The sequence below is a fragment of the Motacilla alba genome, chromosome 3, assembly GCF_015832195.1.
Source record: "Motacilla alba alba isolate MOTALB_02 chromosome 3, Motacilla_alba_V1.0_pri, whole genome shotgun sequence".
NCBI lineage: Eukaryota > Metazoa > Chordata > Aves > Passeriformes > Motacillidae > Motacilla > Motacilla alba.
In genome coordinates this window covers 106,189,590-106,206,870 of record NC_052018.1, presented here as the reverse complement: position 1 = coordinate 106,206,870, position 17,281 = coordinate 106,189,590, and positions in this window count along the sequence as shown.

The window sequence follows — 17,281 nt, the reverse complement described above, 5'->3', positions numbered from 1 at the left end:
TTTGTTCTAAGCTTGCTCCCTCCCATGTCTCTAGTCCTGGGGACAAGGGCACAAAACTGTTCTTTTTTCAAGGTACAAACAACTGCTCTTTGCTTCTGAACATGGAAACAGAAATCATTTTTCAAGAGACTGTTTCCGCTAGAGTTGTTGTCAGTCTTAAAGATTCTGTGGCTTTATAATAAAGGACAGGTAGCACCAACTGGAGACAGAATGATTTGTAACCCTAAGAGATGCTCAGACAATAATTTTATTTAATTGTCATGACTGGTTGAACATTTCTAAACTTCCAGTTGTGAATAGAGGTTGCTTTGTGCAGGGAAATGGCTCTTCTAACAATGATCCATTCATTCTGCTGTGACTACACCAGTGGGTGAAGGGGAAATGCCAGCTTTGCAATGTTTTAAATTATTATTATTATTAAAACAACTGTTCTAGGGTATTGGCACATCTACAAAGAAATAAAACCCTTCCATTGCTTACCTGTTCATGGTTTAGAATCATCCTAAACTGGTAGCAGCCATAACCATTAGCATCTGATAGGGTTGGTATATTCATGAAATCATCAGTAAAACCCTCCAAGAGCTCCTGGACAAAATCAAACAGAAAAAGGAAGCCTACAGAGGGTGGAAGCAGGAACAGGTAGCCCGGGAGGAATATAGACAGAATTGTAGCCAGGGATCAGATTGTGAAAGCCAAAACCCTGAAGGAATTAAACCTGGCCAGAGACATCAAGGAGAACAAAAAAGGCTTCTATAGGTACATTGATGATAAAAGAAAAACCAAGGAAAACGTGGGCCATCTTCAGAAGGAAATGGAAGAGCTGGTTAGCCAGGTGGGACATGGAGAAGGGTGAGGTCTCAATGATGTTTTTGCCTCCGTTCCCACCAGCGGGGGCTCCAGCCACACCAACCAAGCCACAGAGGCAAAGGTGGTGACTGGAGGAATGAAGAACCACACAGTGTAAGGGAAGAACAGGTACCAGAGCAGCTAAGGAACGTGAAGATGTACAGATCCACGGAACATGATGAGATGCATGAGATGCATGGTCCTTAGGGCACCAGTGGATGAAGTGGCTGAGCCACTATCCATCGTATTTGAGAAATTGTGGCAGTCTGGTGAAACTGGCAGTTGGTGGATAAGGAATTGGCTGGATGGTCACTCTGCAAGAGCTGTGGTCAGCAGCTCAATGTCCAAGTGGAAACCAGTGATGAGTGGTGCTCCTCAAGGGTCACTGTGGGGACTGGTGCTGTCTAACACCTCTGTCAGTGGTGTTAGACTGTGGATGAAGTGCACCTTCAGCGTGTTTGCTGGGGACATGAGCTGAGTGGTGCTGTCGGCATGTGGAGGGAAGGGATGCCACAGGGACCTTGACAGGATTGGGCCCACATGAACCTTATGAAGCTCAACAAGGCCAAGTGTAAGGTCCTGCACCTGGATCTTGGCATCCATCCCTGGAAGTGTTCAAGGCCAGTTTAGGTAGGCCTTTGAGCAACTTGTTGTGGTGGAAGGTGTCCCTGCTTAAGGCAGGAGGTTGGAACTAGATGGTCTTCAAGGTCTCTTCCAACCCAAACCATCACCATTGTGATTCTACCAGTATGAGCTAATGTGCTGGTAAAAACATGTTCAGATAAAATGCTAGGAAGATAAGATGCCCATCTCCTTCCACAAGAAGTGATGGATAAAGTGAAAAATGCACAACTGAATGGGAATCTATGCAAGGTTGCCAGCCTGTTCCTAGAACCCAGCAGCAAGGGCAATCCTTGTGTACTCCTTTGGAGCAACGGCTGAGAACAAGAGCAGGAAATTAAATGAGGCTTCAGCAAGAAGGTGGGGAGGTTACAATGCTAAAAATTTGATAATACCCTGTGTGAATTCATAGCATTTGTCCTGAGAAAAGAACAAGTCGTTGATCCACAAAGGCAGGGAATGAATTTTTTTTAAGGAATTACCATAAAATCATGTTTCATAGACATGACTCTAAACATAACAGCATTACTCTAAACCAAATCCAGAGAAAATATAATACCAAAGTCAGTCTGCCTTTGTAGAGGTGGGCTTTGCATTTATCAGTTTAATTTTGGCTCTAAAACCAAAGGAGGCTAGTTATTTACTCTGATAAAGCTGCTGTGCATTGCCCTTCCATCTCTTAACTTCATCAGAAAAACTCAAAAGGAGTTTTAAAACAGACACATTACAAGATTCATTTGACAAAAACCATCATCAACTTCACATTCTTCTCCATAATCTGGAACAGATGGAGTGTCCAGAGGACAGCTGAAAGCAGATATGTGCCTCCTGTCCCACCAAAGCACAGGGATTCCTGCCTCATAAGGGTCTCCTTTCAGGTTGATCATGCTTGTGGTAACTCAGAGCAGGCTGGAAGCTGCTGCAGGATTTGCTTGGGGAGGGAGAGGGGTTAGGTAAAGCTCAGAAGATGAACTAGCCCAGGGAATCACAGGGGGATTTCATGCATGAATCAGATCCTGTTAGGTCAAAGCACACCACAAGAAGTGATGCCTTCAAACCTGAACAAAATGGGACTAAAAGCATTGCTTTGGAATCCTGGTCTGTGACTTCTACAGAGATGTGGGAAATTTCACCCTAGTAAACAAATTCTGGTTGCATTCATATTAAATTAAATAAGAATGAGGTGTTCTTGCCTCCACTTACATTCAGATCACTGAGGAAAGCCCAAAGCTGTTGATTTTTTCAGGAAGACCAGCCTGGTGTAGGCTGCAGGAGGGTCTTGGACACAGGAGTCCTTCTTGAGCACAGCTAAATCCACAAGTTTTCTTTTTGAACCTCTTCATTTGTAGCATTTTCAGGCAATTCTTGGAATGGATCTTTTAAGTCACAGAAATAAGCAAGTTACCCTCATTATCACTGCATTACAGCCTCACTCAGGACAGCAATGCTGGTTCATGTGCTACACAAGTACCTGAGCATGTTCTCTCTGTGTGAGTTAACCTTTAACATAAATCAGCTGAGACTCCAACCCACATAACCTGTGACCTTACAACAGGGCATTTCTTCTTGCCTTCGGTTTCAAACACAGCAGCTCATCTTTTCATTTACATGAAGATCTTTTACATCACTTACATCTGAATTTTACGCTATAATTAAGATCCCTTTGCACCAAAAAAAGTGGTTCAAAATGCATTAATTAATTACATTAAATAAGCACACAAGAGACTGCCTTGCATTTTTTGTTCCTCATCTAAGAATTCTGTGAAGCCAGCTGCAATTCACAAAATTGCCCAGCTTCACAAGCATTTCTCCCTCAAATTCTTAGACCTTTTGGACATCTTACTGGTTTCTGTGAGGGCTCTCAAGCAGCCAAAAATCTGTTTCCCTTCCTACATCCTGCTGTGTGTACCTTTGCTAAATCCTTCACAACAGGTTTTCCTCAAAAGCTGAGAATTTTCCATAGCTGAGGTTTTACCTACAAAGTTCTGCAGACAGACTCTCCTGAGATGCTGACCTCTCTTGAGATGCTGACCTCTCTTGTTTAATGATTTCTCTCCAGCTTCTGCATTCTTACAGCAACTGTACCAAGGAGTTCTGGCTGGTTGTAAGAACCAGGGAAAGGCTTGTCCAAGTGTATTCAGGGGACTTAAATGTAACAGCAGAGACAATCCTGTTAATCCACAAGGCAACTAAAAAAATTCATCCTAAGCACCCAAGATTTTATCTTCATTGTCTCTTCTTCTTTGTTCTGTAAAGAAAAATTTAGTTTAATGTTAAATTCGTTCTTATGGCCGTGACAGATGGGTATAGAAACTATGGAGTAATTGCAGAAGGGTGGTCATTAGTAGGGGAAGACAGAAATGCTTAGTTAGAAACAGTGATCTTCCATAATCCATCAAAATGTCAAGATTATTGAATATTCACTTCAAAAGACTGATTCTTTGCTGCTATTTCACTTTACAATGGGTTTGTCCAAATGGGAGTATTGTGCAGAATTCTGGTTTCTGGTGTCTTTAGCATAGTGGAAATAAATGCTGAAGAATCCCCATGCATTTGCAAAGTTTACTGGGAATCTTCGTGTAAGAAAAGGGAAGGGTTGGAAGCTATGACCACATGAGACACAAATCACAGTCCACGTTCAGAATACCTGGCTGGCAGCACCTAAAAGGCTGGAGGATGGATCTGCTAATGCCATGTTTTCCTTCTGCACTGCCTGCTTAGCTCCTCTGGGATGGAAGGAAGGATAATGGCAGCCTTTGGCTTCGTGCCTGTCATTGCCATGACACTTCCATACGTTCCCTTCAGCACTGTGTATGTCTCCCTTTACCTCTCAGCAGCAGCAGCAGCATCAGTTACTCCACAGGAAACATCTCGAAATAAGCCTTTCATTTGAGGAGTCTGCCAAAATGAAAGCACTTTTAGAAAGAGAAAACTGATCTGCTAAACAGAAATAAATCTGAAATTAACTGAAGCCAAAATCACATGTTTCCCCCCTATGCCCCCGCCCAGGTCTCTGGATGTTGGGAACCTTAAGCTCCACTCTGAAACTAAATTAGACTTGGAGTCGGAAAACTGACGTCAAAGCCAAACTTTGGTGGAGTGGCTTGAGATGATATGTTCTCTACTTAGATATAAATGCACAACTTTAGATCCCCTGTACTCTCAAGTTGTTTCCTAGAAACAAAATCTTATGATTTTCCGTTCAATTAGATTGCGTATTTTAATTAATTCTCTAGTCTTTCTCTGGAAGCAAATCATCAAACAGAAGAGACATCTGCACTGTTCTAATTGACTTAAATAGAAATAATGAATGTACAACCTTTGGGTTGATTGGACACCTGGATTATTTCTCACTGAGAAAAATAATACATCTATCCACAAGCAAATTTTCAGAAGAGAGTGTGATAATCTCATAAAAAAAGCATTAAGATAAAAAAGTGGGCTAGAATTGCACACATTTACTGAGAAGAGCCTCTACTCCATCCCCTGTTAGGGCTTCACTTTGAAGACTGAAGTGAAACAGCAACAGTTTATTTCTTTCTGAGATTTCCATAATAGAGGAGAAAGGAGGATCTGGTCCATGTATTTTGCTATGGACTATTTAGGAATTCTTCTGAGTAAAATACACCAGGATTTGCAGTTGCCACCTTTATTCCCTCTGACAGAAATAATTCCAGTGAAATATTTTTTTTTCTAGAGACATTGGGTTTACATTTTATTAAAAAGGATAAAGCTGTTGTTATATGTAGAAAGCAAGAAGCCTTTCCAAAAAAAAAGAGTACCTTGAACCAATTTTTACAGAATACAGACCATTTACTTCACAAAATTAAAATCTTGTATTTGGAATTTCATGTACAAAACACAAACCTTGGGAACAATTCCCATAAGGATTCATTTAGCAAGCTTCATTAGGTGGAAAGGGTATAAAGCAACCAAAAACCTAAAATGGCTGCTCGGCATTACATTGTTCTGTGGCTGCAAGCATGATTTACAACAATGCATTTTCTGCTCTTGTTTCTTTAGCTTAGTGCTGAATTATAAATGAACAACTGGATCCTGGCATTCTTCTAGTTCGAAAATAAAATTAACCTGTTTGAGGGACACTTTTTAAAAACATTCAGTCAGTGAATTCTTTGCAAGGAAATGCTTTATTTGAAGAAAAAAGACCCAACCCATCTCAGTCCTTTCTGTTTTGCTCTTAAACAAAGAGTAAATATAGCTACATGTAAAACCAGGCCAAACAGTTCCATGTCAGCTTGTTTGATGCAGTTTAAGTAACTGTGGATAACCAAATTCACAGAAAAGGCAACTGGTTTGCTTTGGCTTGATTTGAATTTAGACATGCAGTAAATTTGTCCACTGATGTAGGTATTTGACAACACGTGAAGTCTGCAAAATCACATTCAGTCTTCCTGACAACATGAATTTTTGTCTGCTCAACCCTTGTGGTCCATATCTGTTATTAAATAATGTACACAACTGCTGCAACAAACGAATCATAAATAATTACTGAATAGTTTTTTTTTTTAATAGATGACGCAAGTCCCCGCCTCAGGGGTTTGCTGTCTACCTCCAAAATGGGCTAAAAAGATGGAAAATTATACACAACACCAGAAATTAGCAGGGGTCTGGCACTGCTCAGTCCTAAAGGCTGGAGAGAAGACGTTGGTATGAAGGAAGAGGAGGCAGAAGTGCGAAGTTCAAAGCCAAGAGCACAGCAACACCAAAAAGCCATCCAAGTTTTACTTCCATACTGGGTGTGATCTCAAGACCTGCTGGAGGGAGAATCACCAGGTAGCCAGTCCTTGCAGTATTTCCATCTCTGTCCCAGCTAGACCTGAATATTTCTCATTAAACAGATGCATATCTAGGAAGGTGTGACCAATCTAAGAGATGCTGTTGTGCTTTGTGTTTGCAGGCCCCCAGCTGGGCACGGAGCTTGTCCTTGTGTCCTTCCAAAAGCCTCAGCATGGGGCTGTGACTGGCTCTGTGGGGCATTCCCAGGGGTTAAGGTAGACTGGTGGAGAGGACTGTCCCAGCACTTTGCATCCTCTGACCACAGCCACCAAAATAACTCTCTCGAGCTGTCAACCACAGCCCTGGGGAACAAGGAAGGTTCTTCAGCTCTCTCCTTGTATTATAGGCCTGGATTAGGCTGATTTAGCCTTTTTTTTTTTTTTTTTTTTTTTTTTTTTTTTTTTGTAAATAAGGCATCAGGATCTGCCAACAACATTCCTCTCATTTTATCTGATCTCATAAGAATTATTTTTAGTAAGAACTGGTTTGCCCTGAAAGAAAGACATATGGGACAGAAGGAAGCCTGCATCTAGCATTGCTTTTTTCTTTCAGTCACCAGAAAAACCCTGAAATTGCCCTTTTTAGCAAAGAGGAAAGATAAATGGGTTCATTCTGAATCAAAAATAATAGATATGTCTTGTGCCACTCTTGACAGCCTTTTCTGAAGTCTCATTAGCTCGCAGAACATGTGCACAACTCCTACCTCTAAGAAATTTACACAGGTGTAATTCCACCGAAATAACAGTTGAATAGCTGTAGTAGAATGAGAGCTATTTTTGTCACTTCTCTCACAAAAATTAATTGAAATAGATACTTTACAGAGGTAGCAGCAGCCAGTCCTCCTTTCTGACAAGCTTACAAGCACTGGAGACATTGCTTGGGGTCATCATACTCTGTATTTTGGTGCACAGACTTAGTGAATGGCATGCATGTTATGCTTACTAAGCTACTTTGGATAAACATGGAAAAAATCTAGTGGTGTAGTTGTCACAGACCAAAATGGTTTCATGTGCTATGTGATTTGAAGGGAGATTCCTTTGCTGTGTGTCATTTACCTTTTATACATTGCTGCTGAGCAGTATTTCATAACCATTCATTCTTTGGATGCCCACACTGACATTGTTATATACATACAGGCAGGAAAAAATGGGAACTGTGCTGTTCTTACTCGACCACGACGTCACATTATAGTCCACAAAGAGCTTTATTGCTCTTTACCATGTTTGGGAACAAAGGCAAAGGGATGACCTATGTCTCACAGCAGAACAATTTCCTTCTCACACTTGGAAAACAGAGCTCCTCTCTTTTACATGTGGTTTATGTACACATGCATAGCCTTGGGACATCAGGATCTGAGGAGAAAAACCTCTCATGTTTCATATGTAAATCAGTGACAGCCGTGGTCATGTGCTAAATGATAAATAAGCTGGCATGGTGGAGTCAGCAAAAAACGTTCATGCTTTAATTTTTAACATCATTTCTCAAGCTATGATCCTGCAAGTCATAAGGATTTTTGAGTGGGTTTGGCCTTGTCATGAATTAACTGTTGGCATAACTGATAGAACAGCAAACAGCTTTGGGAAAAGAACTGCTTGTGTCTCTCTGGCATAGAGCACAAGACCATCTCACTGATTCCTGCCTTTCCTGGCACACTTGGAGTGCACTCACTGTGCTTCAGTCACTGGGAATTCCTTGAATCCATTGACACCATGGGGAGAGAATGATATTTAGGATACAACAGGAATTGAAATTAATGTGGGATCTGTTTTTCCCTCCTGTCCCTTGTGGCACTCTGAAATCACCCCGTGATGTCTTTGTGTCTCCATTTCTGCCTTGATGGTGATAATGTCCCCATCCCAGGAAGTCTGGGAGCCTGTAAATGTGTTTAATGTGAACTGAGGTCGTTGGTTGCAATTTTCAAAGCAGATGTAGCTATTTCATACAGGAGATTGTGACATTATGGATAATAAAGATAAGGCTTCCCATAGCTGAGGTTTTTACACTCTCCATTTAATTCAGTTTTCGGGTGAATTACAGTATTCCAACATTAGCAAGTCCTAATGATGACAGCTGAAAGTTACACTGCTGGTATCCAACTCATCTCAATACTTTGGAATAAATCTAACCCAAGTAACCCAAGCAAAAATGAAGGCTATTGTATTTTCTTAAAAACATTCACATCCTTTCCTGTAGCAATCCTAGGCCATCCTTACCCTGAAGGAGGGGCAGATCACAAATGCTGATGTCAAGGAGGCAACTTTTACTGCTCCTTTCAGAAGCCTCTCAGTTAGACCAAAGCTCTGCCAACTGCTTTTCAGTCATTAAACTTGTGTGCTGTGACACAGAGCAGGGTGGAAATGCAGGGGGAGCAGCCCTGTGACAAGATATTTGGGGTACCTGGAGTACCACACAGCTTGGAAGCAAGGGAGCCCAGGATGAGGTCTAGAAGAAGGAGCTCCAGGAAGGTGGAATATGGCAATGGTGGGGACAAAAACTTGAAGCTGAAAGGAGACTGAGAAACGGGGATGCAGACAAGGAGATGTAAGGCTAAAAGGGCTAAATTGGGAGTGTAAGAAGGAAAAGCTAGAGTAAGTAGGAGTTGAACACTTCGGAGTTGTGTTAAGAGCTGACACTGTGCCTAGATGGGTTCCTCCCAGGATCTAGAATAGAGCCCAACATTTCTAACTTGCATATTTTTCTATTTTTCCTACTGAGATCTACTGAAAAAAAAAAAAAAAAAAAAAAAGGATGCCTTTTCTCCTTGCAGCCTGCACAGGGATGATACATTATTGCATGGTGAGAGTTGTCCATGAACCTCTGCTTCAATCTGTGGAATCCCTTCCAATGAAACAAATGGAACTGATGTAGTAACATTTGAAAGGAAACCAACTTTCCTTCCTTAAAAAGCTAAGAAATTCTTCGATATGCATGTGTTTGTATATATATATGCACACACACACAAAGTAGTGTGAAGGGAACTTGTCACTGCCTTCAGAAAGCAGGAAGTACAGGAATACAACAATTGGAGCTCAACCATTGCTCATCTGCTCTGAGCTCTTCCATTTTTATCCAGTCTATTTCTTACCCCTCATGCAGAGGTTTCTCCAAGTCCTCTGGTGCTCCAGTTACTTCAGCCTTTTATTCTTGGGAAGTGTTTGGGTAGTGGTAGTCCCTAAGTCAGAGATCCAGTCTGTTCGTGGACTGCTTCACCATCTAAAGAATCTGGACTGTAATTCCATAGCTGGAACTTTTCACTGCAGTGCTCAAATAGAATTCAACCAACCCCCAGCTTATCTTGCTGTTCTTCCTACTCTTCTTCCTTTTATTTTTTCTTTACTTCTTGGGGTTTTATTTTTTTTTTCACACTTTTTCAACAAAAAATGAAAGCATTCTATATTTCTTCATCGCTCTTTTCCTTTCCACCTCTTCTGTTTCTGTGCTTCTTTTCCACAATTAGCTCTTTTTTTTTTTCCTTCTTCATTTTTATTTCCCTCTCCTGTCACAAGGAATGAAGCTTGAGCCTGGATCTTGCATTATCTTAATAATTATTTGAACCTGTATTACGTCTTCAGACCACCACTACAGTCACAAGAGTTAAAACATAGAAATTTTTTTAAATATTTTTTTTTCTATAAAAACTGATCCTCGGCAGCCTTCCAATTATGATATCAGTCTTGTAACGTTTGCCTGAATTTGCTGACATCCTGACGGGATGATCTCAAGAGGTGTATTCTCCTGGCTGAAAGGGCCAGCAATGACACATCAGGCAGTGTTAGCCTGCCCACAGCTGATTATTTTGGGGGTTGGAATGGTGCAAGTGGAGAGAATGGAGCCCCCCAAGAGGCAAGGTCTGGAAACAGCTGGAATAAAGATGTGCAGGAAGGATGAGGGGTTAGGAAAAGAAAATCTAAGGAGAAAAAGGAGGAGCTTAAGAGCCCAGAGGCAGAAGCAGCAGTAGCCTAGAGCAGAGATTTTCTGTGTGATGGAGAACAGGAAAATAAGAACTGATTAACTTCTAGTTATAATGCAATTTTAATCCATGAAAAAGCCTCCTGGTGGTATCAGTATGAGAGCCAGTGATAACTGGGGAGATTATAATGAAACACCATAGCCTGCTTTCTTTCCTCCTCAGCTCTGCTCTATCATCTTCCTTATCCATCCCTATTTTCCCTGCCTAGACCTGTCCAGCTCCTACAGGAGTTAACAAAGAACTTTGCCATCAACTCCAGGAGGGGCACAGTTGTGAATTATTGTAAATTGAGGCCAGCCTTGGCAACAGGCTCACAGAAGGGCCAGTTCCACATCAGGAAGCAGAGGATGTTTCACTGACAGTGTTAATGCACTGTCGAGCAATAAAACTTCTGGTTTCTGGCATATTTTGGAGCAACATGACAAAAAATTGCAGACTCCACAATATTATCCTACCCACAGTTTTCTATTGACCCTAATTACAGTTCTGTTGCTCAAGCTATATAATTTGATTTTCAACAGCACACCAAAAAGGCAGGAGCTCAGCAGTTCCCAGAGCGATTGCACAGTTTGTTGGACAAATGTGTTTTGCTCCTGGTCAGGACTTGGGTGAATAATTAATTAGGAAGTTAGATGTTCAAACATGTCTCCAGTAGGTCTACAGAGCAAGAACAGTTAGTTAGGGCTGGCATGCCTGGATGCCACTCCAAATGTTGAAAGTTGCTGGTAGCTCTTTTCTCTAATGGCAGGTGGTAGATCCAGTGCAGGCCACAGTGTTCTTACACTTTCTTTCCAAGTGTAATTTTCATGTCTTCAGAGATAACCAAAGGACTAAGCACCACTGGTGTGGTGGCACTTGGCCTTTGTGCATATGACAACAAAAATAATGCTGGAAAAGCAGATACTCATTTTACTCACCATGTGTATCTCATTTGGACCTTAAAGCATTTTGCCTTTCTCTTATTTCCACACAGGTACATTTTTGTTTATTTTGCCATTGAAGTCCTCAATCTTTTTTTTTTTTGTACAACAGTTGTTGACACACAGCTGTCATACCCCACGAGCTGACTCTGCCAGATGAGCATTGCTGTGGTTCAGTCAAGAGCTGCCACCCTCAGCTAACCCGTCCTCCTGAAGAAGGCTTCCACTGATGCAGCAGAAGTCTTTGCTTCCACCCCTGCAGAGACATCAGTGCAAACCCAGTCGAAAATCCAGCTAAGGCGAATGGAAGTGGACAATCAGGCTTTCCACGAGGAAACTGAGGTGAGACAGCTCTTTACACCCAAGGCTGCCTGGGTGGCAATGACCTCCAGCCAAGCAGCAGGTGGGAAGCCAAGGCAGACACTTCTGTAGCTGCTGCAGCAAAATTTACCAGAGCTCATCTCTCAACATGGAGTCATGTTCTTGGCATCAGTGGGAACCAGGCTTCCTCTGACTGAAGGGAAAAGTAGCAAGGGACATGATTTTAGATTGTTACTGATTTTGTTTCACTTTCAAAGGCAGCAAGATTAAAATTTGAATTCTAATTATGTGCCTTTTTTTTAAGGCACAGCAGCTAACTAATTCCCATCAGTGCTTTCCCTAAGATCAGAAGAAAGTTGTCACTAAAATATATTTTTTCAATTCCAAGCCAGTCGTATAAGTACAGTGCCTAAGATGAATCAGTTCAATGGTGCTCTCATTCTGTGTTTAATAATAAAACAAAACCAAAAATTACTAATGAAATCCCAAATCCTGCAGGGTATTGAAAATTGCAGACTATTGTCTGAGCTTGCACTCTGACCCCAGCTCATGTTTGTCTGCTGAAGCACAGCAAGCACGTATGATATTATAGAGCAAATAAAACACACAATTAAGCCAACACATTCAGGCAGATAAAACTAATGAAAGGTTTAGCTCTTCTCAAAAATAATGTGCTCAGTGGAAGACAATCTCTTGAAGCACGGGGAATGTCTTAACATAATACATTTCCATGCTTAGATTTTCAAAACAGCAAAATACAGACATTTATAGATACGTGTCTCAAATGTAAAATAATCTTTTTGGAAGGAGTAGACAGTATCTTTTTTCTGACACACTGAAGGGGAATAATGTTCATTGTTTATGCATTTGCTCAAGCAGTGGAATTTTGCATGGCTAAACTTCACTTAATCAGATGTATATCAGTTTAAATTAGCTCAAAATCCAACTCAACATTCATTTTTAGATCACAGTCTTCAGAGGAACTGATTTATCAGGATGCCTAAATCCAGATGCACTACAAATAAGCCAGGAAAGACAAATAAGCCTCTTGGCATAAAACAAATGAGCCGGGGCGGGGGGGGGGGAAGAAATGTGAAAAAAGGAACAGCTTAGAGAAAGTAAGAAAAAACCTGCCAGTGGGAAGTATGCAGAGTTTCAGATTCCAGACACTACCCCACTTGGATTTCCTCATGCTCTACCTTCCCTCCGGCCCTTCCTTTTTTATTTTTATTCTTTTTCCTTTTTTTACCATTGCCTTCTGGACCACCTCCCCTGCTCACATCCATCAGCTCTCCAGTTTTGCATTTGCATTCCTTTTAAAACCACATCTCTTTAACAAACCTTAGAAACCATTTGGAGTGCCTGAATGAGAACAGTTTGGAAGGACCAAAGAGCTTTGGGCATGCTCTGAGCAATGGTAGCTGCCTGGGTATGCTTCGAGCTCCCAACAAATACAAAACCAATCACCCCAAGAACAGGATCTTAAAATGAAAAGCAGTTAATAGCAGACCCTTATCATCCTTCTGTCAAGTACATTGGTTTGCTGATTGTGGAGCTGTGAAGACTTTGTAGAAGAGGAAAGTTTATATAAAGAGGAAAAAGTGAAGGAAAATGGAAATGTTTGTATGATACCAGTCCTGTCAAGAAACAGTGGCCAAGTGTTAGAATAACTAACCTTTAAGAAATTGGGGATTAAAGGCAAAGTACTTCTGGCTAGAGACCAGGCCTCCTTAGCTGGGGAGCAGCCCAACAAACAGAAATCCTTCTTCCTGCATAAACTTTCCACTGAGGGTGGCTAATTAACCTGGTATTTGGTTAAAAATTTAACATATTTGTCAGGTCTGACTCAGCTCTTATTCATCACTATTTAGGAACACAACAGTGTCTCATTTCCATCCATGTTCATGTAGCCTGGCTTGTACAGAGAGGTAAATGAACTCAGAGAAGTTAGATCTCAGATCATGCTGAAGAAAGTTTTATCAGGTAGCCCTGAGTGTAAGACAGTCAGTGCCACATATATTACCATTATACACTGTATTTCATTTTGCTTCTTTGTTTCCTATCAGACTCCCTGGAGGCCTTAGTTTGTATTCATTCACTCTCTCAAACGTCTTCCCAGATGCTCAAATCCCACTTCTGTTATTGCAGTTTCTTTTAAATTTGTCTGGATCCCTTGTGCAGAGTCAGGACTTTACTGTTCCTTAGCTCAGCATTCTCCTGGCTGGACTCCAGCTCAGGTAATTATATCCAGAGCTCTCCTCCCAGACTTCTCTCTCTAGCTGCCTTTGGAGAAGTTATTCTTCCTTTTCTTTTGCAAGCTACTTTATAACATTGCAGGTCCTGGGAACTGATGGGATGTGTTTTTTGGAGAGGCTGTGCATTATGCATTAGGGGTGAACCAACACCTTCCTCAGCAGGACTGAAAGTACTGACACAGCTTCCTTTCTTTTTCATTCCAATGCTATTTTAAGTGGGCAGTTGTCATACCAAGCAGAAGCTGAAGGACAAAGATTTGGTCCAGATGAATCTGTTGTTGCTGTTCGGATGTGGAGACTTCACCCTCTAATTTCCTATTCTGAATCTAGCCTGGATTTGCTCAATAGCTGTTCAGTGGCTTATGTCACTTGAGCCGGTTGTCACAAGATGCTCACAAAAATAGATTCCTCACTTATTGGGAGAAATATCAATACAGAGGCTAAAGAGAGAGCAAGTACTGCTAGAGGTAATGCTGCTACATCAACCAGGAGGCAAATTACAAAGCAAAAGCAGTAGAAAACTTAATCTTGCAATGCCTCTGTTCAATCCAGCAGTTCTTTCTCGTATTTATCCACTGCTAGGGCAAAGACAGCTCAGGCTATCCTTTGCAATGAAAAGGATTCATATAGAATCACCAGGAGTCTAAAACATTAAGAGAGAAAAAATATTTTCCTTCTTAACTAAGAAGCATGAACCGTAAAGGTAGGCAAATTTCAGAAAGGAAAAGAGATATATAGTAAAAAAAAAAACAAAAAAACAACCAAAATAAAGAATTGTAAATGATCTCCTTACTAGACACTGCTCATTTCCTGCAGGATGTGGGCATGGGAACTGGCTGCAAGTACTTATGCAAGCTCATGTAACTGCTCACTGCAGTGCAGTTCTTCCAAGGCAAGGAAAAGGATCTTCACACATCAAACAAGTAAACTGATCAATTCTCACTGCCTCACCTTGGAGGAATTTGAGTTGTTGCTATCAGCAGAATTTTAAGCTGTTCCCTAGTCTGGGCAGAACTGCTGCTCTCAGAAAAATCTTGGGAAGAAAAATTATTCAGGAGAGGTCAATCTGTGCTCATGAGAAGCTTAAGAAATGTTTTCCTAATCTAAACTTGAAGGTTTTACTTTCACCATGGGCCATCTCTCAGGGGAGGATCATCAGAGAGCAGCCTCATCTTGGAGTGGCCTCACTTGAAATGGAGATTGGACCAAATGAGCTCCAGAGGACCCTTCATGCCAACTCTGTACCCACAGGGAAATCCTCCACACCACAGAAATTCCTACCAAGGAAAAACAATTTTAAAAGCATCCATCAGATGAAAAAGTAATATATACTATATTCAATATATTTTTGTTTTCTTTTCCTCCCAAACCTACAAGTTTTAAAAGCTGCCAGGTCCAGCTCAGCTTTCATGTTAAAAAAATACCATTTTTACCCAGTGAGGCCATGACTGAACTTGGATCACTTGCTGAATTAGGCTCTCCAGAGAAGTCACAACCATCACAGCCTTCATGTGACAATATCCAACTAGCTGAGATGGTTCCTGCACTTGTCCCAGAAGTGAATAGAGGGGAAGGGAAGGGGCAGGGCTCTGTACAGGCTCTGTACATCTGGAAGTTTAACTTGACCCTGCTGCAGAGTTAAGTTAGCACAGCCTCTGTGCAGTTTTGATGGCAGGACTTGGCCAGTGCAAAAACAGCTGGCACCAGGTTCATCTTCCTCCCCCTCTGCTGAACAGCCCTTTCATGCAAAAAGAAATTGACCCCACTGTACTCAGTAACATTTTTATCCTCCCTCCCCTGCAGTTCGGGGGTACGTGAGCAGTCATAAATCCATATTTAAAGTGCTGTTGACTGCTTTAGAACTTGGGCAGTAAAGGAAATAAAGTAAGCACATAAGCATGTAGCCCTTGCACTGTTAAACATGGCATCTAGCGCTGGGGATAACTAAAAGCATAGTTGACTAAGGAACTAAATAAAACTGGAAGGCACTACAGTATGATTTATATCACATGGGTTTTTCTGTAATTTTTGTAAGTGGAAACCAGGAATAGGTGCAGGACGACAAGAACAAACATATTTTAGGATTCTTACTGCAATCATAGCACTGGGGACAAGGAAAGAGTGAAAGTATACAAACATACTTGAGCATTGGAATCTTTTTTTACTCTATAATGGCATCCAGGTAGAACGTATGTTCTTGGCTTACATGATGCCAGATGATTGATGATGGTGCAACATAAATAGCTAATAAGCAATGTAATCTGTATTTTTTCATGCTTGTTTATTTTCAAGAGGTGATACAAGAATAAAGCAAATTCTACAGCTTCATAAATTTCAGCATCTGTTTCTTCTTTCTGTTTGAAAACTTGAAACATCAAGCAGGTTTTGGGACCTGCAAGCAAGCAAGTAAAAATTGCTTCCTCATGTCCAACCCAGGATTTTCTTGTTAGTCATTATCAGTAAAGATGTCTAATGTAAGAATAGCAACAGTTTAATCCTCCACAGAACCCAAATATTTCAAGTACATTGGTAATATTACCAGGTGAATTTGCATCGAACAGTGATATGGATTTTATCAAAGAGAAGCAAAGGCACTCCTTCTCTTTATGGAAGCTATGGATCAAATTTTCAAGACTGCTGCAGGGTCTTTACACACAGGGCAAGCTCACCATGGTATAATCCTCACCTTATTTTAGTCCTTTAGTAAAAGAGCCTCAGACTGCTCCTGTACATTTCTGCAAATGCAGTGACAATCTCCTGTTCCCAAAATTCGTTAGGGCAGCTATGTATTTTCCTAAAGAAAATGCTGTCAGAGAAACTAAAGGAATGCTTGAACCACGACTTTACCAGAAAGTCCTTTTTGGCTGTAGGATTGCAAACGTTTGTAGATGAGTGAAACTGTTTTGAGTCAAACTTAAAAAAGAATGCGGAAATAACCATTAGCAAGCCAGAGGTGTCTGTGAAGATCATAGAGGATATATTGAGGGATATTAAGGGAGTGCTGAGATTCAGCTGGGAAAGATCAAAGAGAGCCAGATAACAGCCAGGGGACATCAGAGTACCATGAAAGTTGCTGAGGATGTAGGAAAAGCCTGTGTAGTGCTGTGGGACATAAGGGAAACTGAATTAGATATGTGTGTCAAGAAACATCCCAGGGTGATACAGAAAACCAGAGGACACATCTTCATGGCACAGTTGGCTGAGAAGGCCTCGCAGTGGTGTGAGATGCAAGCCTCAGGATGATGAGGAAAACCAGAGAAGCTTGAGAATGGCTGGGGACACAAGACAGTCAGCTAACAGGAAGGAATGTTCCTGAATGCAATCACATCTAGAAGGGCTACAGCTGCTGGGTAGAGCTACAGGGATGTTTGAAATAACACAGAGTGTCCCTATTTTATGGTGAATAACTAATGATGCTGGACATCAGTGCCCAATAAAGTCAAATGAAGAACAATTAGAAATATGTCAAGGAAAACACATCATATCACAAAATAGAGGAAAAAAAAAACATTGCTAGAGAGCATAAGGGAGAATCTGGAAAATGCTTTTAG